At 42.5% G+C, this 26978-nt stretch overlaps 1 protein-coding gene across 29 annotated transcripts in view; it reads left to right on the forward strand.

Moving 5' to 3' along the window:
- The window catches only part of LOC128400250 (poly(rC)-binding protein 3-like), a 285355-nt gene that overhangs the window by 184016 nt on the left and 74361 nt on the right, over nucleotides 1-26978 (forward strand). For 5 of the 29 annotated variants that reach the window (XM_053362377.1, XM_053362378.1, XM_053362390.1 and 2 more), the window contains exon 1: nucleotides 8099-8298. The exons of 13 other annotated variants lie outside the window; for them this stretch is intronic. The gene's annotated coding sequence lies outside the window, so the exon portion shown is untranslated. 11 more of the 29 variants (XM_053362407.1, XM_053362408.1, XM_053362402.1 and 8 more) reach the window with 3 other exon arrangements.

Genomic DNA, 26978 nt, shown 5'->3' on the forward strand with positions numbered 1-26978 from the left:
AGTGTTTAGAATAGTAGTAATTATACAGTATGCAAAGCAGGAAATCTGATTGTTCCAATGACATCACAGATTTCTTTTTTAAATGTTACTTTAAAAAGGGATATCAATGGGCAACAGAAATCTTTATATAGGAACATGTTTCATTGTTTGGACCATCATCTTCCCTATGAGGAGAAAGGATTTTTATTTTATTTTTATTTTTAAAAATCAGATTATAAGCAGAACAAAAGCGAAAGGCAGATCACATATGAAAACTTGTCCCTCCTCTAAGTAGCAGAGAGTTTCAGGGATAACCTTGGACAGGATTGCTTTCCATGTTAGGAGAGTCTGCTGGAGAGTTATCAATTTGCAAGTTGAACTGAGCCATTTGATGCCAGTCTTGCAAAAGCAACACTGTGCCGCTGTCCAAAGCTTGCTTTCGCAATCCCACTGGAAAAGCCAGACTTCTTTCCGCTTTTCTAGCTTCATTCAAATGTCCACGTTGCTTCCTTCAGTGCCATTCAAACGGGTGATGTGCTTCTACTAGCCACAGGCTATTAAGCAAGCCTGTCTGAGAAGGCAGCCCCTTCCTTGCACAGTCATAGAAACAAAATTTCATTTTGTATTACAGGCTGAGTATTGAATGCTTTTAAATAATATTTTCAACTTGGAAGAGAACGCTTGAGCCTATTTCCTTATAAAGACAATTGATTTTTTTCTGTTTTATTATGAAAAACATTAAAAGTAAGATAGAGATGTAATACAGAAAGAACTACACTGAAAATCCACATAAAAATATAGAAAGGAAAGAAAAAGTTTGTACAATCTTCATTGAAAACTTCATATCAATATTAAGGTCTTTTCACTGTGCTGTGTTTTGTTCTAGCTTTATCACTTCGTTAACCTGACAGACCTGCATTTTTGCCTATTTCATAAGTTTCCTGTATTTTATAAATTTATGATGTTTTCCTCATTTTGTACACTGCTATTATATTTTTATGAGTGGGCAGGTTACAAATACTCTCTATAAATACAGAGCCCATTTCAGCCACCCATTCAAGCGCAAAGCCCCCACTTCAAATCTCTCATCAGCCACACACTTGCCATTGGCAAGTCACCATCTCTCATCCTCATCCTTTCTCCCTACCTATGTATATAGTGATGTAATACCTTACACGCCTGTTTTAAAGATTACTAGGAATATGTACATCAAATGTTTTGAATATTCTGAAGCGCCACGTAAATTAAAAGTATTATTTGTTCAGGCAACATACGTTAGGAGGGTATGAGTACTGAGTTAGTACTTATATCTGTTTTTTGGGGGGGCTGAACATTTTGTGATTGCCAGCAGAACAATTGTACTTCATAACAGATTTGTGAGATATGTGCTGATGTTTTTAATATTTTCAGACTAAGACTGAATATTGTTCTGTGTTTTGCTCCAAGCATTGCCTGACATAGGATCTAATTATGGAGTTTGTGACTTTCTGATTTTACAGTGGTACCTCGGGTTACATATGCTTCAGGTTACAGACGCTTCAGGTTACAGACTCCGCTAACCCAGAAATAGTGCTTCAGGTTAAGAACTTTGCTTCAGAATGAGAACAGAAATCGTGCGGCGGCAGCAAGAGGCCTCATTAGCTAAAGTGGTGCTTCAGGTTAAGAACAGTTTCAGGTTAAGTATGGACCTCCGGAACGAATTAATTACTTAACCCGAGCTACCACTGTAACTGATAAGCAACTTGCCAATGTTTGGCCATTTCTGTTCGTGAAGCATTACTGAATGAACATGAGCGGACTCTGTTTTAGAAAATGCACTGAAAGAACTGGCACTCATCATTTGATGGATCTATTTTACTGTACAAAATGTGAAAGATATTATGCGTTCCCACCTGCCTGGCACCTGTCCATACAGCCTGAAATTTTGCCAAGCCGAAGTCTTGGTGCATGTACAGCTTTACCCCAATCTTGCAGGGTTTGGAGCTTGTGGGTACCTTCATATGTTTAGCTATGTGCACTAGGGCTTCCTTTGTTCATACATTCATGCTATACACATGGACACCAGGAGGTGGGGCAACCCAGCATGCAGATTTGGCATGCAAATACTTCTGAATAGGGCTAATTACACTGCAGATCCAACCTTTTTCTTCATAATAGCTGCTGGTATCTGTCTGCCTTGGGAGACAATGGAGGAGTGCACCTTTGGGAGTGAAGTCAAACGATGGGAGAGTTACAGCACTTGCTGTGGCTATAGAGACTGATAAGGGAGAGAGATGTTTTGCTGCAGCTGGGGCAGATGAAGGCATCCAGCAGTGCTGCTGCAGATGCACCATGACATTTCTTTTCTCTGCGCTCCTCCCAGCAGTCATTTCTCCTCTAGTCTCTAGTTACATGACCTGACTGTCTGTCTCCAGGCACTGCAGTCATCTGCAAGGGAATGGAAGATGGCAGGATCCCCAAGGATATGAGGAGGTGGCTTCAGGGTTGGCTTCATATGGTGGGGCTGATGTTGCCCAGCCTTCACATCGCGTTTGCAGACATCTTTGTAACACAAGAGTTGGTCAGCCAATGGGCTTGTTGCCTGAAGCCAGCTACTCATAGAACACATCCTTGGGGATCCTGCCATCTCCCATTCTGTGGACATTACCAAGCCAGGAGTATGAACGTGCTGCAAATGTGGGCTTGGGAGAGCACATCTTTATCTCTGTCCTGCCATGTGACGTCCACAATCTTCCTGATCCAGTGCGTGTGGGAGGCATTGAGGCATCACTCTTGGCAGTTATAAGTTGCCCACAACTCACTTCCATAAGGCAGCATGCTCAATAGTCTATGGTTAAACCATACATGATTTTGGTGCTATATTGGACTTTGGCAAATAATTATTACATAGAAATAGATAAATCCCTCCTCAAAAAAACAACCATCTGCTGTTTTTATTTATTTATTTGGTGCCATCTGTGTACATGGTGCTTTACGGGTTGAGCAAGCCACTGCCACTGGAGGCTTGTAGCCTAAAACAGTGAAAGAGAAGCAAAAGATGAAGTTTAAGGAAATGTATGGTAAATCAGAGTCAAGAGGGGAAGGATATCCTATAGTAAACAGAGGCTGCCTATTTGCTTCTAAGTCCAATGCAAAGCGCTGCTTCTTACTTTTAAATGGGAGGTAAGTTCCATGGTACCTGGTAACTCCTCTGGAGTGCCCACCCCAAAGTGATACAACTAGTTCCAGCATTATAATTATTTCGGCACCAGATTTCAACATTTTTATTTGCCCAGGGATTTCAAGTGGTTATGCTTAGTCTGCAATATGATTTATTTTATTCCTGCCTCTCATTGTTCCTAAATATTTATTATAACCATTGAGGTTGTGTTGTATTTGTATCTTGATGGATACCTGAATTCATATCTGATGCACACCAGCCCTGTATTATAAATATCATAAACAAATAAAATATATGATTATGTAGCTATTGGCACTTGGTTTAGTTGCAGTGGGTATTTGGACTAGGGGATTGTTCCAGTGACTTTTCAGAAAAATTAACAATCAAATAACATATTTTGGGAATATAGAAAAGAAAGGGGATGGGATGGGACAGGGCAGGACATGAGGGATAGCAAAGGTGTGGTGCCCTAGTTGGAATTGACCACATTATGGGAATGATGAACACACCTGTGTTTTAGTTATCCCAAAAATCCTTTGCAGGAATCAAGGTAAACTTTCACTGACAAGTGTGGATGCTGTTCATCTGAATATTCCTGCTTTTATTTCCCAGCCCAAATTTAGCCAAGTATCTTCTGGCAGCCTGAAACAAGCTATATCGCCGTTAAATATAGGTGATGTCAGAATAGCTGCTGCCTCTTCTTCAGTAATTTTCTTTAGTCAAAGAAGCATTTTCTTTTGACCTCCAGTCAACTTTAAGCTGTGGAAACCAGCTGAGTCAGGACCAGCCTCATAACCCTCTGCTAACATGCCTTCTTAAAAAGCAAACCTGGCCCTGTCCTGAGCTTGAACCAGGACATTGCCTGTTTCTGCACCAGCTGGCCTTGCTGCAGAGTCCCAGGACTCTGGACGTGAGAATCCAGCAAGCCCCAAAGAATATCATTTCTTTTGCCAGTCCCACAGCCCTGAGTGACAAATCAGGGGAAAGCCTTAGGAAAGTACGTTTTCAAACGACACATAGTTTCAGCTGTGGAATTCATTTCCACACACGGTAGTGATGACCACCATCTTGTGTGGCTTTAAAGGGGTAGGCAAATTCACAGTGGCTCCCCACCATGATGGCTGTATCCATCCTTCACTGTCGGAGGCATCATGCCTCTGAATATCTGTTGTAACAGGATGGAGTTCCAAAGGGATGCTCCACCATGCTAAGACCTGGTGATGCCTGCATCATACAGATCAGACAGAGTGAAGTAACTGACTGGGTATATGAGCAGTGAGATGATGTTTTAGGTATCCTGGCCCCATGCTGTTTGGGATTTGCACACCAGCACCTTAGAATCATAGAATAGAATCATAGAATCATAGAGTTGGAATAGACCACAAGGGCCATCGAGTCCAACCCCCTGCCAAGCAGGAAACACCATCAGAGCACTCCTGACATATGGTTGTCAAGCCTTTGCTTAAAGACCTCCAAAGAAGGAGACTCCACCACACTCCTTGGCAGCAAATTCCACTGTCAAACAGCTCTTACTGTCAGGAAGTTCTTCCTAATGTTTAGGTGGAATCTTCTTTCTTGTAGTTTGGATCCATTGCTCCGTGTCCGCTTCTCTGGAGCAGCAGAAAACAACCTTTCTCCCTCCTCTATGTGACATCCTTTTATATATTTGAACATGGCTATCATATCACCCCTTCACCTCCTCTTCTCCAGGCTAAACATGCCCAGCTCCCTTAGCCGTTCCTCATAAGGCATCGTTTCCAGGCCTTTGACCATTTTGGTTGCCCTCCTCTGGACACGTTCCAGTTTGTCAGTGTCCTTCTTGAACTCTGGTGCCCAGAACTGGACACAGTACTCCAGGTGAGGTCTGACCAGAGCAGAATACAGTGGCACTATTACTTCCCTTGATCTAGATGCTATACTCCTATTGATGCAGCCCAGAATTGCATTGGCTTTTTTAGCTGCCGCGTCACACTGTTGGCTCAAGTTTGTGGTCAACCAAGACTCTAGATCCTTTTCACATGTACTGCTCTCAAGCCAGGTGTCACCCATCTTGTATTTGTGCCTCTCATTATTATTATTTTTGCCCAAGTGCAATACTTTACACTTCTCCCTGTTAAAATTCATCTTGTTTGTTTTGAATTTCCACCTCTTGAGTTTCCACCGCCCAAGGCAGCTGCTTCACCCCACCTCATGAGCCGGCCAGCTCTGTGGGTAACTGTACAAAAGCAGGGGTGGGCTGTTTGAAGTGGGCATTTGAAGCTTCATTTCCACCTACGTAAAGCAACCAGTCAGCCAGCTTAGCTTATTGCAGTCTATTTGCCTGCTCCGTGCCTTGTCCTGATCCCTCCTTTCTTTACCTTTCTGCTGTAAGTCACAGAAGGGCAAGGAGAAAGCATCGCTGCAGTTACCTGTCTGCATTTCCCCACCTTTTGTTGCTGAGAGATCATCTCCAAGGGGCAACAAAGTTTCCTTATAATGGAGGGGCTCAGAAGCTTGGACTTGTGTCCTGTGGTGCAGTTGAGAGGCCACGGCAATTGCAGGTGTGTGTATGTATATATTTATTACAGTCAATGACCAGTAGACACAATCTTTGGGATAAGCCTGGAAGTGAGCTCTGCCACCACCCCACAGGAGCCAACTCCTAGGGGCCAAGGTCTCTTCACCCCCCCCTAAAATATTTGAGGCGTCCACCCCCCCCCCCAAGTTGATGGGCAGTGCCATTCAAATGGTGTGCTTGTGCTGTGTCATGTGATTGATTATGCAGAGTGGGGCTTACATGCCCCCCATATATTATTCTAGTTGGCACCCCTGCCCACACTCTCTCTGCCTTTATGAGCCCACAAATTTAAAACTCCCCCACCTCTGGCTCATGGGCCCTGGGTCCTGCTGGGGAGAAAACAAAACAGTTCTGCCTTAACAGTTCCAACACCTGCATGTCCCCAAGCCTCCATATGGGGCTGTCCTGGTGACCCACCCATTTATTCCACTGAATGACTTATTTCTGGCTCTGGCAAATGGCAACCTAGTGTTGGATTTCCCCACCTCCCTTGTGGCCCTGCCTGATTTAACAGCACTTTCCCCTATTTATCCCAAGTTGTTGTTTTTTGCTTTCTGCTTGGAAGACAGCAAGTGGAAGAAGACTCCAAATGGATTTATTTCATAAAATTTATATACCACTTAATTGTAGAAAAAACCTCAAGGTGGTGGAACATTCGGATATTTTGGCTTCCAAACTCTGAAAACCCAGAAGTAAGTGTTCCAGTTTTTGAACGTTTTTTGGAAGCTGAACGTCTGATGCAGCTTCTGCTTGAGTGCAGGAAGCTCCTGCAGCCTATCGGAAGCTGTGCCTTGGTTTTCGAACGGTTTCGGGAGTCAAACGGACTCCCGGAACGGATTCCGTTTGAGAACCAAGGTATGACTGTATACTTAGGAACTTGGACTCCACTACTGTTGTCAGTTCCCCAGGGGTGTGGAGAATGTTGTCTGGTCAGGTGTTAATGGATGAGTTTAACCTGATAAAGCTCAAGGATGTGGGTGAGGTTCTGGGATGGGTGCAGGCAGTCAATTGCACACTGGACCTTTGACCCCCGTGGCCGAAAACATGTGGAAGGAAGGGAACCACAGACTGGGCCAATTAGCTAGCTAATGCATGATTGGAAGAGGGAGTGGTCTCAGGATGTCTGAAAGTGGCAGAAGAATGACTATTGGCTGGTTGCAAATGTCCCCTTCTGGGTCCTTGAGTCCTTGTCCTCCCTTTAACTAGTTGCTCTTTCTTTTGTGGTTCCCTGAATGCTTCTAGCACTATCCGTTATTCCTGTACTTTTAATAATCTGTCCTTATTTTATTTGCGCATTTGAATAATTTTCTTCTTTCATTCTTTCTAGTAATTGGGAAGAGAATACTGGTAGACTATTGTTATAAACAGCCTGCACACTTTAGAGCTATTCCAAAGGTGTGCTTGATGTTTGTCCTGTGTGATGAAATTGCTATTATAATTATTATTATTATTATTATTATTATTATTATTATTATTATTTATAAAAAAGGAAAACAAGACTTTTGAAATTCAGCTGTAAAAACACAGGGGTGTCTTTAATATATCACAGAGTGAGCATTTACACCTGGCTGGGAATCTTGCTCCCACTAGCGAAACGTGAAATGCCACTCCTGGGAGTGGGAGCAACAAGGTTAACCAGGGATGGATGTGAACCAATGTTGTTACACTTGCTTTGGGCTTTGTTATGATTGGAAGTGCAGGCTGGGGGTTAAGCACAGGCTTCGTGGGAAATGTGGGTTTGCTGAGAAGGGATTGGAGAGAGAGAATGAGAGGGACAACCACATATACGAAATATACATTTTTTAAAAACACCCAAAAATCTCATTCAGATTTTGCACACAAAACAGATTAGCTTTCACAGTGACTCTTGAGAGGGCTCAGTTGCTTCAGGTGTCCTTCAGTGCCCATGAGCAGAGAGAAGGTGTGTCTGTGAACTTAAGCCTATGTGTATCAGTGGCTGGGATGTATTCATTTAGCCAAGAATACAATAACCTTTTAAAAGGACCCTAATTAGTGTGTAATAATCCAGAGTGATATACTTCCGGGAAGGTGACAGCTTCTCTTGTGGAGAGTCTCTTTTCCTTTTCAGACCTCGCCCCCCCCTGCCCCGCCCCTTTAATCCCTCTGCAGCCCATGTGCATGTTGAGCTTTTGCAATTCTATTGCATTAGGATGTGACACATTCCAGGCCCTTGACAAGGGCTTTTGTTTAGCAATATTTATAGCAGCTTCTTGTCATTGTAGAGCAAAGGCAATTGCCCTGCCCTCTGGCCCCCTTCTTTAAGCAGATTTTAAGCAGAAGCTCCTCTCATGTAGCACTAATTGAAATGATTGGTGGAGGGGGGAGGGCTGTGCACTTACTCTGCCTGACTCTGGCTTATCTGCTTGGGGGCTAAACCAGGGAGGGGGGGTGAGGGTGAGAGAATGCAAATCTTTTGCCTCATTCCAGCAAGGCTCAGGACTAACCGGCCATCTGTCCACTCTTGGAAGAGAAATGACAGAGTCTACGCTCAGCTACAAGTCCAAAGAAAAGAAAAGAAATTGCCCCCAAACTCTGACTGAGAATTTCATATGAGGTACAGACTCGAAGACTCTCTCATCAGGTCAGTTCGATGTAGCTGTTCAGAGAAACCAAGGGTTGCACCAGCAAAATCTTCAGTGTGTTGTCAAGACTTAAACTGGAGCTAAAAATATGCATTTCCTTTAAGTATTAAGTCTCTAAAAAGCAGCTTGCTGGTTTGCCCACATCCATTAGGAATTTCATCCGTGATGTGTACAGCTTGCTTACTGGCACTGCTGACAGCCGAGCAGCCTCACAGCAAGCAAAGCTTGAAAAGATTTAAAACTAGCAAGTTCCTTGAAGAGTAATTTGGTTTTTATGCACAAGGGGCTTATCCTATGAACAAGCGGGCTGTGTTAAAATATGTATTAGGAGTTGTCATCTGAAATATGTTGGCTTCGCTTAGGTGAGTAACCGAGCTTGAATTTCTCATCTGAGGATTTAAAATGCTGTCATATTATTTAGAATTCCTTTTTTCCTTTAATAGGCAGTTGGAAATTTAACAGAAATTCAGAAAAGAAAGAAAGCTTTTTGTAACCTAACATGGAATTTGAATGCAAATAATTTTGCATGTACTATATGATAGCATTAGAATCAGCACTTAAAGCTGACATGCGAAAAGCCACAAGCCCATGTAGTTTTACTTTCTGAAGGTAAATGGGCATAATCTTAATGTCTCTTTTTCTTTGTCTTTTTATGAGTTCTTTAAAAATAACCTTCTGGTCTATCAGAATTTGTTGTCAGGAGCCAATACAAATACTAAAGAAGCATCACTGTTTTTGTGGGGTTTTTGTTGTTGTACAAAATGCAAATATTAAACTAATATAATTTAAATTACCATAACATTTATAGACTGATTTTGTTTTACTATTTTATATTATTAGCATTCATTTACTTAGGGCTTTTTAAAATGAAACAATGTAGTTTTATTTGTGTATCTAATATTAACAGGATCAGTATAAATATGTCTTAAAAAACAATTTATAATTAACTTCTGATTTTTGTTTTTACTCTGTTTCATCCTCATAATGTTGTAAATATTATTTAAAATACTTGATTTTCTGCCTAATGATGATCAGGGCAGAATAGCTATAATTTTATACATAAACCACAGTAAAGAAAAGGAACACCCCTTTTTGATGACTTATATCGCCTTGATTTAAAAACAGTTAAGGAAATCGGTCAAAATTAGAAGGGGGCCTAAATATGAGCAAATATGAGTCAAGCTACAGGGTTGTGAAAGGGTTTTAAAGCAGGCATAGCAGGTGAATTGTACCAGAAAGACAGGACACATTTTCCTCATATCATTATGAAAACATTATCAAAAATATCATTTAGTCTGGATTTATACATTGTGGGGTTTGAGGAGGATTAATTGGAGGAGTGTGAACTATTTTCATTATACTGACAATTCTTCCAGAAATGCATTGGTATTTGTCTTCAGCTCTACGTGTTCTAACATAGCAGTAATAAAGCAACAGAATGCATGTTTCGGCTTTTAGTGAAACAACATCCCCATCCCACTGTGTCAAATATTTAAATAACAAAACTCAGTAGTGTGCTTGGTACGTACCATCTTATTATGTGAATGCCACTTTTAGCAACCATTTTTATACCATCAGTCTAATAATCCCCCTTCCTTTTGTTAGCATCTGATCACTATATGTATATATTATAAAAGTTCAGCTGTGATATTTACTTCAGGTAGCAGCCCATAGATTTAGCTTTGTTTTATACTTAGCTCCTGCAGATTAATGAGTCAAAATTCCTTATGATGAACGGTATGCTATCATACCATTAAGTCTTGCTTGGATATTAAATTGAGTTGTTATCTCCCGTAAAAGCAAATTAGCAGTATCATACACTACACTGGGGTTGACAACTTCAAAAAGTGCATGACAACAGGATTTCAGAGGTCTGGAGCATGCCGAAGGTACAGAGAAATCGCTTCCTAAGCTAGAAGAATAGCAGAAGGAGCTTATAGAAAGCTTCAATCTTTCTGAGATCCTCAAAGTAATAGTCAGCTGCGGTGAAGTTGAATAGGTTTTCAGCTGGTTTGTTACTGAAGGTTTGTGGAAGAAAAGTGGGGTCTGCATTATGGAGGTATGATGATAGCTGGAGATACATTGCGGCTTAGTTCTGCGGTTAAGAGTGCTTTGCAGGTGGAAAAGAAGCTTTTTTTGGGATAGTTGTGTGTGTGTGTGTGTGGTGTCAGCCAATGCATCAGAATGCAAAAGAGCGCAACAGGATGCTTGCTAACAAAGGAGTCTTTATCAGTTGAAAAGGTGGGAAGAGCCGTACAAAACTGGTGCACTGAAACCGTTGCAAGAATGTGGGGGCTTCTCAAGATCCCTGCTATCTCTGGCAAAGTAATATAAGACAGAAATTGTGCTCAGTGAAACTTCCACTATGGATGCTTTTAATTTTTTTTTAAAACCCAGCATTTCACTACTACATTTGGTTTTCTTTACAAAAAATAAAGGCTGGTGGTAATTTTAACAAATACATGTGCCAAGAAATTTCAAAAGTTGGAAAGTTAATCATGGCACATAGCTAAAGAGCCCTGATGCACAAACCACAGTGGCCTTTATTTTATTTCATAGAATTTATACACCATTTGATTGTTAAAAAAACAAACCTCAAAGTGGTTTACAGAAAAATAAAATGATAAAATTAAAACGAACAACTATAATTTAAAACATTCAAAAAACAGATTAAAACATGGATTAACATTGTAAATATCAAGATATCTACTGTTTAATAAATTATTCTGCAACTGAGCTTTCTTAGGCAAAAGCACATTTTAATTTAGTTGAAGCAGAGGGAAAAAAGAATCAACATATAAGCAAGATGCTGAGGAACAATCACGAGCAGTACCAAGATGACAATAATGAAGGATGTTTCCTAAATATTTTAAAAGGAACTTAGAGAAGGGAAATCTGCCTGGTTTGCCATCAATTAATAAAATCAACAGGAGATGGGAAAATGGGTCACTTGGGTTTTACTGCTAAGCAGCAAATCCAGAGCAGATAAGATTTAGCTGAGATGTTAAGGTTTATTCAGTGCATTTAGTTAATGATGTTCTGAGCCTGTATTTTTTAAAAGCATGTGTAGCAGGGCTGGGGAAGGATGGAACGGCCCCTTCTGCAATAATTATTCCTGATTGATACATACTATGTAAGACTGGATATTTTTTAAAAGCTGAACAAGGCGACTTCATTTTGTAAAAGATGCCAGCACACGTACACAACAGAAGTTTTGTATCACTGTCTAGCAAATATCCAGGTAGAAGTACAGAGTATTAGGGGGTTTTTTTAACACTGAAGGCTTTTTAAAAAACATGTTTTTATGTTGCTAAAGATAATAGAAAAGCAAATAAACAGACAGCAGAATGCAATTCCTGTGAAAAACATCCTCAGGCACATATGTTACTATTCCACTGTTACTCTATTTTTGGAGAGCAGTCTGTATTGACAGCCGATGCTGCCTCAAATTGTTTCAGTTTCAGCTACACATCTCTGCTCACATCATGATCTCAGTTAGTTCTTGTTGGTGCAAAAGGCAAATTTTGTATATATTATTTTTCTTTAGCACCAACAAGAGGATAATTTCTGGATGCCAAGATCGAAATTGGCGGCAGGTACTCTCTGGTGAGATAACCCCAGCAGAGATTTAAAGTAACAAAACATGCAGCAAAATATGTGGAAAAGGAGATCCTTAAGATGTGCCCTTTAAAGTGAGTTCCCAAGTTTTCCTCTTCCCTTAACATAGGGAAAGACCACACATTTGGTAAGTTAAACATAGTTTACTTACAAACTCTCCAGTGGTCAGTTTCACCTGCTTTTCCAAACAATCTTCAGAAAAAATTGCACAGGCAGTAAAACTTGGCTTAGTTACAAAGTGGTGAAAGTTCCTAAATTATTGGTTTAGGAACTGAAAAGAGGCTTGTGAGAGTCATGCAGAACCAGAGTAACCAGCTCAAACCTCTTTAAACGCTGAGCTTCTCAGGTAGGCTGTGGAAGAACAATAGGCCTGATTCCCTAGTTCCTCCCAAGGTGAGGGGGACGTTGCTAAGCCTGGCAGGACAGCTTACTTACTCTGTGGTATTAGCCCTTCATGTGTTATTTAGACTTAAGCATGTTGGTTCTATGAGACTGGTTATCCCACTGTTCTCTGGTGGTCTATGTTTCTAGGGAGCTCTGTGCTCTGTCTATTTGAGCATATCAGCAAGCGCCTGGCTTGGTGTGATGGGGAACTTTTCCCAGCTGGCGAGCCAGATTCTGACCTGTGGGCCATTTGGATGGGTGGGTGGGGTGTATGTACATGCATTATACCAGAGCTTTCCGAACTGTGTGTCATGACATGTTAGTGCATCGGCTGCAGTGTGTAGTTGTGTCATGCAACGCTCCTTGCGCTCTTCCCAGGGCTGGGAAGGGGTTAGTTTAACCTCTAGTTTGCTAGTAAAACTGAATTATTGAGTTGCGAATTGATGCATGTCTAAAAAGTGTGTCACCAACATGAAAAGTTTGAAAAGCTCTACATTAAACTATGGAACTGTGTAGCTTCAAAGAGGCTTTCTTTCAGCCTGAATCAGCACTGACTATGTGCCCCCTTAGGGAAACTCCGTAGAGCAGCCAATTCTAGCAAGCCACACTTGCAGAGGAACATTGGCAAGCTCATTTTAAGCTTCACATTGTTTCCTTGCAACCACCTGGTTACCTGCCCCTTACCCAATACATCATAGATGACATCAGGTGTGGGGCAGGTGGGGATGATTTGGAGGAAATGACCTCATAGCCAAAATTATGACCCCTACTGACTTTGATTTGGTGCATGCGCTGGAGGCTCTAGACCAGGGGTCAGCAACCTTTTTCTTATATATATATATATATATATATATCCCAATATAAAGTTATACAAATATTACATCCAATTTATCACCAACATCATCTTTTTGGACTTCCATCAGCTCGTCTGCTAATTCTCCGTCTTATTCACCTCTTTCACATTCCCTTTTTCAGCCCTGGGCCAGTCCATCGTCCCTCAGACCATGTGGTGGGCTGGACTATATTTTGAAGGGGGAAAAATGAATGCATTCCTTTGCCCCACAAATAACCCAAAGCTGCATTTTAAATAAAAGGACACATTCTACTCATGTAAAAACATACTGATTCCTGAACTGTCCTTGGACTGGACTGAGAAGGCAATTTGGCCCCATCCAGCCCACGGGCCTTAGGTTGCCTACCCCTGCTCTAAACCACAAGTCCACTTACTTTTAATGGTCAGGCAGCATTGGGGCCTGGCCACATCCCACATTGGCGATCCAGTGGCTGGCTGGGGAGGAGTGGAGGCCTGCCAACGGATTGCCCAGTGGCAAGCAGGCTTGGGTCCAGGGGGTGAACCCAACCAGCCAGTGGGTGTCACTTGTGTCCACCCCCAGGGGAATACATTGAGGCTGGCTCAGCGCTCCTCCTTGGTCTATAATCAGATCTCCCACTCTTTTTTTCATATGCTTCTTCCTTCATGCTAATACCTTGCTATGGACATTGTCAGCTGCCATATTTGGGGCTGGGCAGGAATTTTTCCACTTGATAAATTGGAACCAGCCACTTGGTTTTCACCTACCTTATAGCAGTCAACACAACTTTGTGAGGTTAGGCATTGGGTAAGCCTGAGTTTTGTCTGGAGGGGAGGATGTGGCCTCTGCCTGCCCCTCCTGGGTTAAGAGGAGCCCATTAAAGGGATCTGTGAGGAATTGCTTCTGTCCGACACACAGGTGGGCGCTTGGGCCATAGCACTCATCCAACAGGGACCCCTCAGGGATACCCCTATTTGATGTAGGTCATTGCTCCCCCCATTATAACAATCCCGACACTCAGGATGTGGTTTACCCTTAGATTCACTCCCAGCAGATGGGCTGGGGTTAAATAAAGGGCTTCACCTATCCCTACGCCAAACTTTCACATCTGTAACCAGTAAAGTTGTAACCTATTCAAACCCAAAATCTATATGCTGCTGCCTTGTCTGGTTGTTCACTACATAGGGAGTGACTGGGTTACTAGGCCTTGGCACACAATTAGATGATCATAGACAAACAGTCTCTTCTACTCACACACTTCTTCTTCCCTCTTTCATACATTGGAGGGGAAGTGTGAAAGCATCTACATCCACTTCTGACTAAACTGCATTTCTGCATTATGCACAAACTCAGGGAACTGTGTTTTATTCTAACTATCTAGTTAACAAATCAGGACATCAAATGATTGGTTTGATTCTGATTTGTTCAAGCTCCACATTGGGCAAAAGTTTTCTGCATTGCAGTGGGGTTGGACTAGATGATCATTGTGGTCCCTTCCAACCCTACAATTCTATTATTCTTAGCTGGCTGATATCCCAGAATGAACAAATCTCTGGTTCATAGGCCTCTGTGTAGTGGTGCAGAATCACTGAGGTTTTCCTCAGTGCTGGTATCCAGGTAAGGCCATGGTGACACCTGTGACACCTGTGAAAAGGATGAATCACATCTTAGGGATAGAAGTTAAAACTGCCAATAGCATAATACCTTTATGGTTGGGACCACACTTGGAATACTGGGTACAGTTCTGGTTGCCTTGCCTCAAAAGGGCATAATACTCCACCATATCCACCATTGGGGAAGTGCTGGGTGAGATCCCATGGACAGTAATACTAAAAGAAAAGGGAGTTCATGATGGCTGGGAGTTTGTTAAGAGGGAGATAGTAAAAGCACAACTTCAGGCAATACCAATGAGCGGAAACATGGAAGGTACCTAAAGAAGCCAGGGTGGCTATCTAAAGAACTTTTAACTGAGTTAAGATTAAAAAAGGATGTGTACAAAAAATGGAAAAGGGGGGAAACCACCAAAGAGGAATTCAAACAAATAGCCAGCACGTGTAGACACAAAGTCAGAAAAGCTAAAGCACAGAATGAACTCAGGCTTGCTAGAGAGGTTAAAAGCAACAAAAAAGGCTTTTATGGGTATGTTCGTAGCAAAAGGAAAAACAAAGAAACAGTGGGGTCACTCAGAGGGAGAAGATGGTGAAATGCAAACAGGGGACACAGAAAGGGCTGAACTCCTCAATGCCTTCTTTGCCTCAGTCTTCTCCGATAAAGAAAACAATGCCCGACCTGAAGAATTTGGAGCAAATGATTCAGCAGAGGAAACACAGCCCAGAATAACTAAGGAGATAGTACAAGAATACTTGGCTAGTTTAGATGTATTCAAGTCTCCAGGGCCAGATGAACTGCATCCAAGAGTATTAAAAGAACTGGCAGATGTGATTTCAGAACCACTGGCAGTCATCTTTGAGAATTCCTGGAGAACAGGCGAAGTCCCGGCAGACTGGAGGAGAGCAAATGTTGTCCCTATTTTCAAAAAGGGGAAAAGAGAGGACCCAAATAATTACCGCCCAGTCAGTCTGACATCAATACCAGGGAAGATTCTGGAGCAGATCATTAAGCAAACAGTCTGTGAGCACCTAGAAAGGAATGCTGTGATCACCAATAGTCAGCATGGATTTCTGAAAAATAAGTCATGTCAGACTAACCTGATCTCGTTTTTTGACAGAATTACAAGCCTGGTAGATGAAGGGAACACAGTGGATGTAGCCTACCTTGATTTGAGCAAGGCATTTGACAAGGTGCCCCATGATATTCTTTTAAAGAAGCTGGTAAAATGCGGTCTTGACTATGCTACCACTCAGTGGATTTGTAACTGGCTGACTGACCGAACCCAAAGGGTGCTCATCAATGGTTCCTCTTCATCCTGGAGAAGAGTGACTAGTGGGGTGCCACAGGGTTCTGTCTTGGGCCCGGTCTTATTCAACATCTTTATCAACGACTTGGATGATGGACTCAAGGGCATCCTGATCAAATTTGCAGATGACACCAAACTGGGAGGGGTGGCTAACACCCCAGAGGACAGGATCACACTTCAAAACGACCTTGACAGATTAGAGAACTGGGCCAAAACAAACAAGATGAATTTTAACAGGAAGAAATGTAAAGTATTGCACTTGGGCAAAAAAAATGAGAAGCACAAATACAAGATGGGTGACACCTGGCTTGAGAGCAGTACATGTGAAAAGGAACTAGGAGTCTTGGTTGACCACAAACTTGACATGAGCCAACAGTGTGACGCGGCAGCTAAAAAAGCCAATGCAATTCTGGGCTGCATCAATAGGAGTGCTCTGATGGTGTTTCCTGCTTGGCAGGGGGTTGGACTCGATGGCCCTTGTGGTCTCTTCAAACTCTATGATTCTATGATTTTATATCCCACTTACATTTGGTACCAGAAGGCCCGGAGTTCATAAAGTTATTTAGTGGATTGTGTAGAGAAATGCTAGAACTTAGATCATTCCAGTGAACCTGAATATTGGAAGATTCAGGACAATCAGGACACTCAGCCACATCTCATTTTTTTTCTGGGCAGTGATGCCAACACGATTTTCTGGGCCCAGTACTTTGTATGTTGAGTAAACCTTCTGACCAATCTGCAAAATGTGGTATAACATTTGCATATGTTTTTTCTTATGTGAAAATCTGTATCCTTCTTTGTACAGTACCGTATACACTTAAGGACGTAAAGTGTGGATGTGGCAAACGCATGTATCATACAGGTGTAGTGTCCTGCTTGTGTTGTTCAGTTGTGTCCATGTCACAAAAGGAATTCACATTGGGTGTGGTGGAGGAGTTCAGTTTTAAAAATCCTGGATGTGCCTGTCAGCTGATGTTAAGTAACAACTTGAAGCAACTCCAGGCTGCCCCCAGGAAGTATGGATTCATGGGGCCTCTGTGGTGGAGCAATTCTCACTACTGTGTTTTAAACCACATGTGATTATTTCCCATGCAGGAAATTTAATCTTGCTTTTGGCCCCACTCCCTCAAAGGGCACTTTTGGCTTTTTCTTTAAACTGTCCTGACGGGTGTCTCCTAAATCCATCTTTTTTTGGAAGGTCTAACTTTCTTGCATTTATAGCAATTAAAGTTTTAAGCCTTAGTTTGTTTCATGACAATGAATAATAGAATCACAAAGTTGGAAGGGACCTTGGTCATCAAGACTACCTCCCACTAAGTGCAGGATGAATTTGCAGTGCAGGATGCAAAGACACCACTGTGGAATAACTCTTAGCATTAGGAATTCTCCATCTCCTCTATCTTCTGCATTAGAGCCCTTCAGATATTTGAAGGCCTTATTTTAATCTTCTCTTGGCTATACCTTCAGACTCCCTCAGAAGGTGGTGGACTTGCCTTCTCTGGAGGTTTATAAGCATGCTTAGCTTGTGATCACCCAAAACATTCTAGATGCTTTTCACATGTCCTGCTGCCGAGCTAAGTCACCTCCATCCTATACTTGTGCCTTTGATTCTTTGTGCCTAACTGCAGGACTTCACAGTTATCTTTGTTGAATTTTACCTTGTTGGTTTCAGCCCAGCACTCCAGCCCGACAAAATCACTTGAGTCTTGATTCTGTCTTCTATGGCATTAGCTACACTTCCCATCATTGTGCCATCTGCAAGTTTAATAAGCATCCCCTTTGCTCCTTGACCCAAGTTATTTATGGAAATGATTAACAGTACAGTGCCTGGGATGTTAGCAGGCACCTCCCTTCAAGTTGATTCAGAGCCATTCATGAGCGCTTGAGTATGACTGCTAGACTAGCTGCAGCTCCACCAAACAGTAGCATCATTCAGCCCACGTTTTAACATCTTGCCAACAAGGAAATCATGGGAACTTTTGTTTCATCCCAAAACCTTTGCTGAAATCAAAAGACACACATCTACAGCATTCCCATGATTTGCAAAACTAACAACTGTGTAAAAAGGGGAATTAAGATCTATCTTCAACTTTGGTTTTGCTAAATATGTTCTTGGTTAGGAATCTAAATCTTAATTATAAAGAGGGGCTGAGCGATTTGGGGTTCATCCACACCTCCATTTGCCCTGCCACTCAGGGGCATAGGAAGGGGGTGCGGGGGGTGAGGTTTGCCCCGGGTGTCATCCCTGAGGGGGGTGACAAAATGGCATGCTGTGGGGGGGCACTTACAGCGGGGCCTGGCCTGCAGCGCACCCCAGCCACATGTCCCTCCTGGGACTGATGGGGTGGCTCGGGGCCCCACACTGTCCAAAACAGCAGCGTGGGGCTTGTGTCCTCCATGCGGACTCCGTGGGCAGATCACCACACCGCCCCCCCTGGGCGGATCCCCTCCCCGTGGGTGAATCGCCCCGCCCCTGCCGCTCTGGGTCCTACACCCCTGCTGCCACTTTCCCCTGGGAAAACCAGAGGTTTAGTGCTGAATCAGAACAAACAGATTGTCGTTTATTTCAATTTAGTGCTAAAGAGTGAGTTTTGGGGGGGGGGCGGAGTGGCAGCGTAAAGGCCAAACCTCTTGGACCCGTGCCTAGACAGGACTGCTCAGACCCATGCCTCCTAGGCACAGGACAAGTGGAAGTGTGGGTTAGCTCTTACTCTCAGCTGCACATGCAGTGGTAGCTCAGGATTAAAGACACTGCAAAACAAATATTGACCAGTGGTATTAAAAAAAATGGCAATGTGCTCTTTTAGCGCAATTAACACAATAGGTAAGGGCAACCAGGGGACAAAAGATAAAAGACCCATTTGGGAAAATATGGGAAGCGTTTATGGACTGTACAAGTGTAGAGGATAATGCCTGCCCCCTGCTTCCTATTTACTCTAGACTATAGACCTTTTGAGGGACGCGGGTGGCACTGTGGGTAAAACCTCAGCGCCTAGGACTTGCCGATCGCATGGTCGGCAGTTCGAATCCCCGCGGCGGGGTGCACTCCTGTCGTTCGGTCCCAGCGCCTGCCAACCTAGCAGTTCGAAAGCACCCCTGGGTGCAAGTAGATAAATAGGGACCGCTTACCAGCGGGAAGGTAAACGGCGTTCCGTGTGCTGCGCTGGCTCGCCAGATGCAGCTTGTCACGCTGGCCACGTGACCTGGAAGTGTCTGCGGACAACGCTGGCTCCCGGCCTCTTAAGTGAGATGGGCGCACAACCCTAGAGTCTGGCAAGACTGGCCCGTACGGGCAGGGGTACCTTTACCTTTACTTTATAGACCTTTTGAGTTATCTCTTCATCTCAAAACCTTGCAACGAAAAATCTTGCAAAGAAAACCCTGTAAAGAAAATGTAATGGAGAAAGAAAGTATTGAGTCTATCAGCTTGTATAGTTGTTGAGCTGCCTTAAGCCTGTTATGTTAATAATTTACCCACTGTTTGATTTATATTTAATTTGTATTTTCAAAACAGTTTAGTAAAGAAAATGATAACAAATTGCAAAAAGAAAGAAAGAAAACGAATTAAGGTTCGCTTGGCATGATTTATGCTTCATATATACATCATCATCAAACCTTTATTGCATTAGCATACAGCCATAGCAAGATAAGACAAAAAAGCAAGAGAGAAATAACCTGATAAAACAGAATTCAGACGATATTACGGGCATTGTAACATTTAAATTACCCTAAAACAATAATATAAAAATTTAGTTGCCAGCACCGGGAATCTAAAATGCAGATGTATATAAAACATATAATGGCCCCAAAATAGGCTTGGCACATTTGGTTAAAAAGGTAATACAAAGAATTAAAACAGGTCCAGGTCTGGGACCCACTACCCAGTCAGTGTAGCCCTAAGTTTCAAAGCCTGCACTATAAAGATTGCCACCCCACGTGAAATTTGGGGATTTGCGTCCACAAGAAGGAATTTCAAACAGTCTTCCTTAGATGTGATGGTGGGCGGGATCAAGAGGAGGAGCTTAGTTCTTATTAGCTCATAAATAGGGCAGTAGAAAAAGAAGTGTATGAAGTCCTCTACTTCATTCATTGTGCATGGACAAAGACGCTGAGTAATGGGGGTCTTAAAGTAAATCCCCTGCAAGAAGGCCGTGGGTATAGAATGGAAACGGGCCATGGTAAACGCTCTTCTCAAATTGGGCTCCGTCAGGTCTGTCAAGTAGTTGGCAAGTGATCTTACCACTTTCACTTTAGGGAGCCACTTGGAGAGGCGAGCTGTGGCGGACTGTGCCCGGTCCATGGCCTCGTCTCTTGTAAGAATCCAGGCCCGAATATTGTGATGGTCCCAAGATGACAGCGTGTCAAGATCTGGGAGGGAGTAGCGTGCCGTGATAATCTCCATGGCCTTGGACCATTTGTTGTTAAAAGCACAAGTTAAAAAGGCTTGCCTGGCTAGTAGGGAGCCTGGGGCTTTGATTAATTTACAATAAAAACTAATTATTCTAATGTGGGCTCTCGCAACAATAGAGGGGAGGCCCAGTTCTGTTCTTAACTGTGCAGCAACTGAGCCCCTGGGGAGGCCCAGTAACTTTTGTGCAAAAGAGTTTTGTAGAATCTCGAGCCGTTGTAGTGTTTTTAAATTCCACCCCCAGATTTCAACCCCATACAGTAACATCGGGAGGACTTTGCTGATAAATGCTTTTCTGATTGGAGGAACCAACTGGCCGCCTTTTGCATAGAAGAATTTCTCCAAGGCTTTGATGGTTCTACGGGCAGCCAGGATGGTCATATTTAGGTGAGCTGACCAACTAAGTCCATGCTGAAAAGTGATGCCCAAATACTTGAATGCTGAACAATATTCAATAGAGTGGCCCTCAAAATTCCAGAATGGCTTCCGAGTTTTCGTGCCAAAAGTAAGAATTTTGGTTTTGGCGAAATTGATTTTGAGGGAGTTGGTATCACAATATGTCATGAGTCCTCTGAGCATGTCGTTTAAGCCCTGCTTGGTTAAAGACAGTATCACCATGTCGTCCGCATAGAGTAGTATGGGGATCTTGCGCTGTTGTAAACAGGGGGCAGATTGGTTTAGGGCCTTCATGGTTGTAACGATGTCATTAATGTAGAAATTGAATAGAAAAGGGGCCAAGAGGCAGCCCTGTTTGACCCCTTTATTCAGAGGGAAAGAATCAGAAAGAGCTCCCAGAGGGCCAAATTTTACTCTGGCCGATATGTCATTATGAATTTCCATAAGAAGGTGGAGGAGTCTCTTATCTATGTTGGTGTAACTAAGCTTCTGCCATAGCCTATCTCTAGGGATGGAGTCAAAAGCGGAGGTCAGGTCCACAAACGCCGCGTGTAGTTTGCAGTTGAACCTGTTTAGGTATTTATCAATCAATGTAAATAGAACAAGACATTGGCCAGATGTACTATGACCTTTACGGAAGCCAGCCTGTTCCGGATGGAATAGCTTTGTTTCTTCTGCCCACTCGATTAATTTCTCTAACAAGAATCTAGAGTATACCTTGTATGATATGTCCAGCAGGCTAATAGGTCGATAGTTACGCGGATCTTGTGGGTCCCCCTTTTTATGTATTGGGATGACTATGCTCTGCTTCCAGTTAGGTGGAATCTTAAGAGTAGCATTAATAGTGGTAAAGAGAGATGCTAAAATAGGGGCCCACCACGTCTGGTTCGATAAAAATACCTCAGGTGGTATCATATCCTCCCCCGGGGATTTATCCCCTGATAGCATGCTAATTAGTTGTAGACATCTCTCTGGGGAAACTGGTTCCCAGGTGGGCAAGGCAGATGCTGGAAGAGAAGAGACTACGTTTACTTCAGGATCTGGGGCGGAATACAGCTGAGCAAAGTGAGAGTGCCAACTGGCTGCTGTGATATTATTAACGATGAACGAGTGGGGTCTTAAACCTGCATTAATTAAATTCCAGAATTTCTTGTCGTCACGGGTTTTAATGGCCACTGACAGGGTTTATGCTTCATAAAGCCATGCAGGCTCCTACTAAACAATACATTATATTCTAAAAATATTGCTCCTCATTCTATTCTAGAAATTTGCCTGGTATCAGCATCAAGCCAACCAGTCTATAGTTTCCTATGTCTGCCTGCCCCCCCCTTTAAAGATAGAAATAACATTTGCCTGTCGCCAGTCTTCTGACACCTCACCCATTTCCCAAGAAGTCTCAGAGATTACAGTCATCAGCACATGGGGATGTAATTCATCTGGCCCTGGCCTGAAGACTTGAACTCCTTTAAAGCACCTAAGTGCTCTAAGCATCTCCTAACCTATCCTGGATTGTATGTTCATCCTTATACAAATACATTTCAGTAATCTTTTATTGCTTTCAGCCAGTGGTGATACAATAATTCAAGATAAATTTCAGAAATATAAATTTAATACAACCCCCCTGAAAACTGAAACATACATATACATATACATATACATACACACACACACACACACACACACACACACACACAGAGCATAAAATTCAGCTATATCAACTGAATTCATCAACTTAAAACATCACCATGGAAATTAAATGCCAGTCTGAAATAGTTTTTACTTAGATTCTTGAGGCTGTCTGTGTCAAAGTCAATAGGCAACAACTTTTTTGAAATGGGAGATACCTTGGAAATACCTGATCATCAAAATAATTTTAGAAGTGGTTGGGGACTGGATGACTTTTGCACAGAGTTCTTCATTTTGTTGTGCAGGTTCTTCATTTTGTTGCCCTTTATTACATTCACAGATGGATGGGCTTTTAGTGAGTTCAGGGGCAATGACAATCCCCCCATATATAGGAGACTTTCCTAATGCAATCAGAATTCCCTCAGGAGCCACGCAATGAAACCATTATGAAAATGGAATTTTGATTTAACTTATGGCCTTCTGTCTCTTCCCTCTGCCAGCAGAGAACGGGCTGCAAATATTCTGTCTCCAATGGATACTAAAAGTCAATACAGCTAAAAGCCCCATACCAGACACGGAGAGGGGAGATAAATAATAAAGTAGCCAGAATAGAATTTCCTTTGGTTACTAATAAAATGCCCCCTGTATCCTGGCTGTATATATGTAACTGAGAGCATCATCAAAAATGCATTTAAATATGATTCTCCCTATGAGAATCAGGAGGTACTAGCCAATCATACCTTTTGATGAAATTAGACATGATAATTTGATGCCAAATGAAATGCATTTCCTACTTTTGCTAGCATGATTCCGATTATACAGCTTTCTAAATAATAGTACGTTTAGATTGTTTTGCATAAAAACTAGACCATCCCCTAATCCTATTTTGCTTGAATTGATTGCACAGATTTCAGTCCTGATCCAAAGGTGAAGCTAAACGTGACAGAAGCAGACCCATATCTTCAAAACTGGGTTGCCACCAAACACCTATTGAAAGAAGGAGAGTTAATTGCAAATTTGGGGGGGTGGATAGGAGGTGTTTGCTACCATGGCTCCCCTCAGCTGGGCATTTTTCTCTTGGTCAAGTTGTGGCAGGCTCTGAAAAGGTTCAGCCCTCTTCCCACTTGCACACACACCATTTACAGGTATTTGGCAGAAAGTCATGTTTGAGCACATGTGTAATAGTCCTTCTCTGAAGCTCAACTACATTGAACTTTCATTTTGGACAGTAACTATTCTCACCGAAACTATTCATGGTTTAAATGCAGTTTTAATATAGTTTCTTATGTTGGCAATTTAATGAGCTACTAGCTTAATACTATCCTGACTGCAAAGAACTTTGAGGACAGAAATAAGCCCTTTGTCAAGTTTCAGGCTAATTGTTCACATTCTTGCAAAGCATGCCAGCAGTGAATATTCCTTGTATGCACTTTCTGAATATTAAAAATAAAATCACAACTGACTTTCTTGAATTCTCCATTTCCTGCTTTTTCAGGGCCTTAAAAATTACCTTTCATCTGCTGTTACTTCCATCGTCTAATGTCATTGCACAATTGCATAAGCTTTCAGCAACTTTAGGACCTTATGACTTTTATCACTTGGAGCCACTATTTCTCTTTTCCCAAGGAACAAGCTGTCAAAGAAGAAAATAATGAAGTTCCTGTGTCCTGTGTTGCCATGTGGAACTACTGTTCATTATTGCTTGTAATACTGGAGCCTCCTCTCCAGGCAAATATCTCCTGTCACTTGAGTAAACATATGTTTTTATACATTATCAAAGTTTAAAATATAAAAGATGTGTAGGTAAGTCAGGGGTTGTTGCATCCTGTTCATGCCTTGCAACGAAAGTTAGCAGCAGTTTGGTGGCATGTTTGCTTCATATGTATTTGTATTTAACTGCTAAAATGTCTGAGCAGATACATGAAGAATATGTCTAAAAATGCTTTGCCAAAGGAAGCCGGGCTAAGTCTGTCTTTGACCATTTTTAGGGCAACTAATGCAAAAGACTACTGCAACAGTAAATTGTATGACGATACGGGCTTTTCTTTGATAATTCTCTTTGGTATGAGCATTCAAGCTGGAGCAATAAAGAAAAGTGTCATTATAGATCATGTTGAAAGGACAGCTTTCATGTCACTGTGCTTGAGTAGATTCACAGTAGTCTGTGGCAGTCTGCTCTTTTTCATTATGGAGACAAGCCTGCCTTTTATTAATTACTCAGTCTCTCAGTAAGAACAGGGGCGTGTGATGTAAAATATCCTGACCAGGACTTTGTATTCATGTTACAATGGATATCCAAAATTTGGCAAACACTGACTGTTTGAGATTAATTACATGGGTGCCTGAAAATAGGCATCTTTGCATGTCTCAGGTATCAGTGATTCCTGACAAATATTTAGAAGACCACATTTGCCAGAGTTTCTCAGAGCTTTGAGACATTAAAAAAAATTGTCTGGGATTATCAATATACACATGCGGTTGTTAACAGTCTCCAAATTGTGAGCATGTTCATGCACAGCTCCACTATACACAGTTTCACAGTGAAGCTTTAAAATCACATCTACACAGGCAACAACCCAGAATGGTGGACTAAGAACCACTTAGCTGCTGTTCCACGTGATTGTCAGGGTGCTGTCAGCGGCTCCCAGCTGGTTGCCCAGGAAAGTATAAAGACAAGGAAAAAGTGCTTTTTAATTTCCATCTTACAAAGAACCCAGCCTCTTGGACAGTGGCGTTGTCCCGAGTGAATCTCCACCCGCTTCTCTCCCACTTCCTCATTCGTCATTCTCATCCTCTCCTCTACAGGTGCTGCTACGTGCCCTCTGTCTTTGAGCTCTTTGCTCTCCTACTTTTAAGTCTCACCGGGTTCTGGGAGATGGAGGGTCTGGAATGCTTTCTAGTGACAACACGTCAGCCAGGTGTTGCTCTGGCTCTCCCATGATTTCCCAACTTTCCCCCTCGTCTGCCTCTGAGCTGCAACCTCCCTCAAACCCCTGCTGTAGATCTATACTGTCTTCCTCTTCCTCCTCCCTGGAAGGGGAGACGGTCTCCACCATTCCTCCTCTGCCCAGTCCCTGACAGTGAGAGAGAGAAGACGACAGGAGGAAGGTCCACTCCACTGGTTCCCCCTCCTCCAACTGTCTCCCTTGATGACAATCCCACCTAGCTATTATAGATATTGTAAGAATTGGCATCTGAACTTGCTTACTTTCATTTTTCTTCTCTATCCTCTTCTTTCTACAAGGTATATTAGGTTGTACATCATTATTTTAAAATTGCAAACCATGCAGCTATATTGTTGTTTTTATTATTTATGTATGTATGTGAAAGGCCTAATTAGCTTTTGAGTAATAGATTTGGCATAGCTTAATTCTGGCAAATTTGATGAATTGGCAGGATTTCTCAGTGATGATAGACAGAGGTTCTGAGAGCACATCAGCAAGCTCCTTTGGTACCCAAGGATACAGGTCCATAAGACTGGAGACAGGCAGATGTTGTCCCAGTCTTCAAAAGGGGGAGGGGAAGGAAACTGCAAACTGGCTTTGATTCCAGAACAGATTGTAAGAGTCTATTTGTCGGCAATTTTGTAGCAATGCGGTGATTAGGAGTTAAAATAGACGTGTCAAAAATAAATCCTGTCATATGAATCTTTTTTCAATGAATGTGTTACAAGGTTAGTGAATTTTGGCAACGCTGTAACATAATTTATATTGATTTTAGAAAAACGTTTGACAAAGGCCTCCATGTTATTTTGGTTGGCAAGCCAGTTAAATGCAGGCTGGATGGTAGTACTGGCATCAGGTTAGGTCACAACCAGTTGGCAAACAAAGCCAAAGAGTGACAATCAGTGGATCCCCATCAGAACAGACAGACCTTTTGAATGGGGTGCCCTCAATATTCTTCAGCATTTTTATTAATTATGTAGATGCAGGATCAGAGGAAATCCTTATCAGATGCGCAAGTGACACAAAACTGGGAGAGAAAGACCTCAGAAGACAGGACTAAAATTCAAAATGACCTTGACAGGAATGGAAGACTGGGACAAAACTAATAACATGCAATTCAACAGAGGCAGAAGCAGCTACAGTGAGTGGCAGAATCACCCATCTGGCCTCCCAGCACCAGTGTCTACACTGTGCTCACCTCCCCACCACCTCACTCCTCTACCTCCCAGTAAGCTGCAGAGATGCTGGTGCTGGGAGGCCAGGTACACACTGCTGGCCCTTCCCACCAACCACTCCTGAACCAGAGACAAATATAAACTTATGCATTCATGTAAATCATAAGCTCACTGCAAGTCACAGTGTGGTGCAGCTGCTCTCTTTGTGGAGCCCTGTTGGGTTCTAGGCCACATTTGGCTGGGTGGACAAGAAGCTGTGCAGGCCTGCCATAGGCCAAAGATAGGAGGAGATCCCTCTGAGCCTAGTCCCTGCAAATCCCGAGAAAGCACAATTTGCATATTAATCGGCATCCATGTTTGGAAAGGCACTGAAGGCTACAGTGAAGTCTGAGCGGTGC

Source organism: Podarcis raffonei, chromosome 13 (genome assembly GCF_027172205.1).
Source record: "Podarcis raffonei isolate rPodRaf1 chromosome 13, rPodRaf1.pri, whole genome shotgun sequence".
NCBI lineage: Eukaryota > Metazoa > Chordata > Lepidosauria > Squamata > Lacertidae > Podarcis > Podarcis raffonei.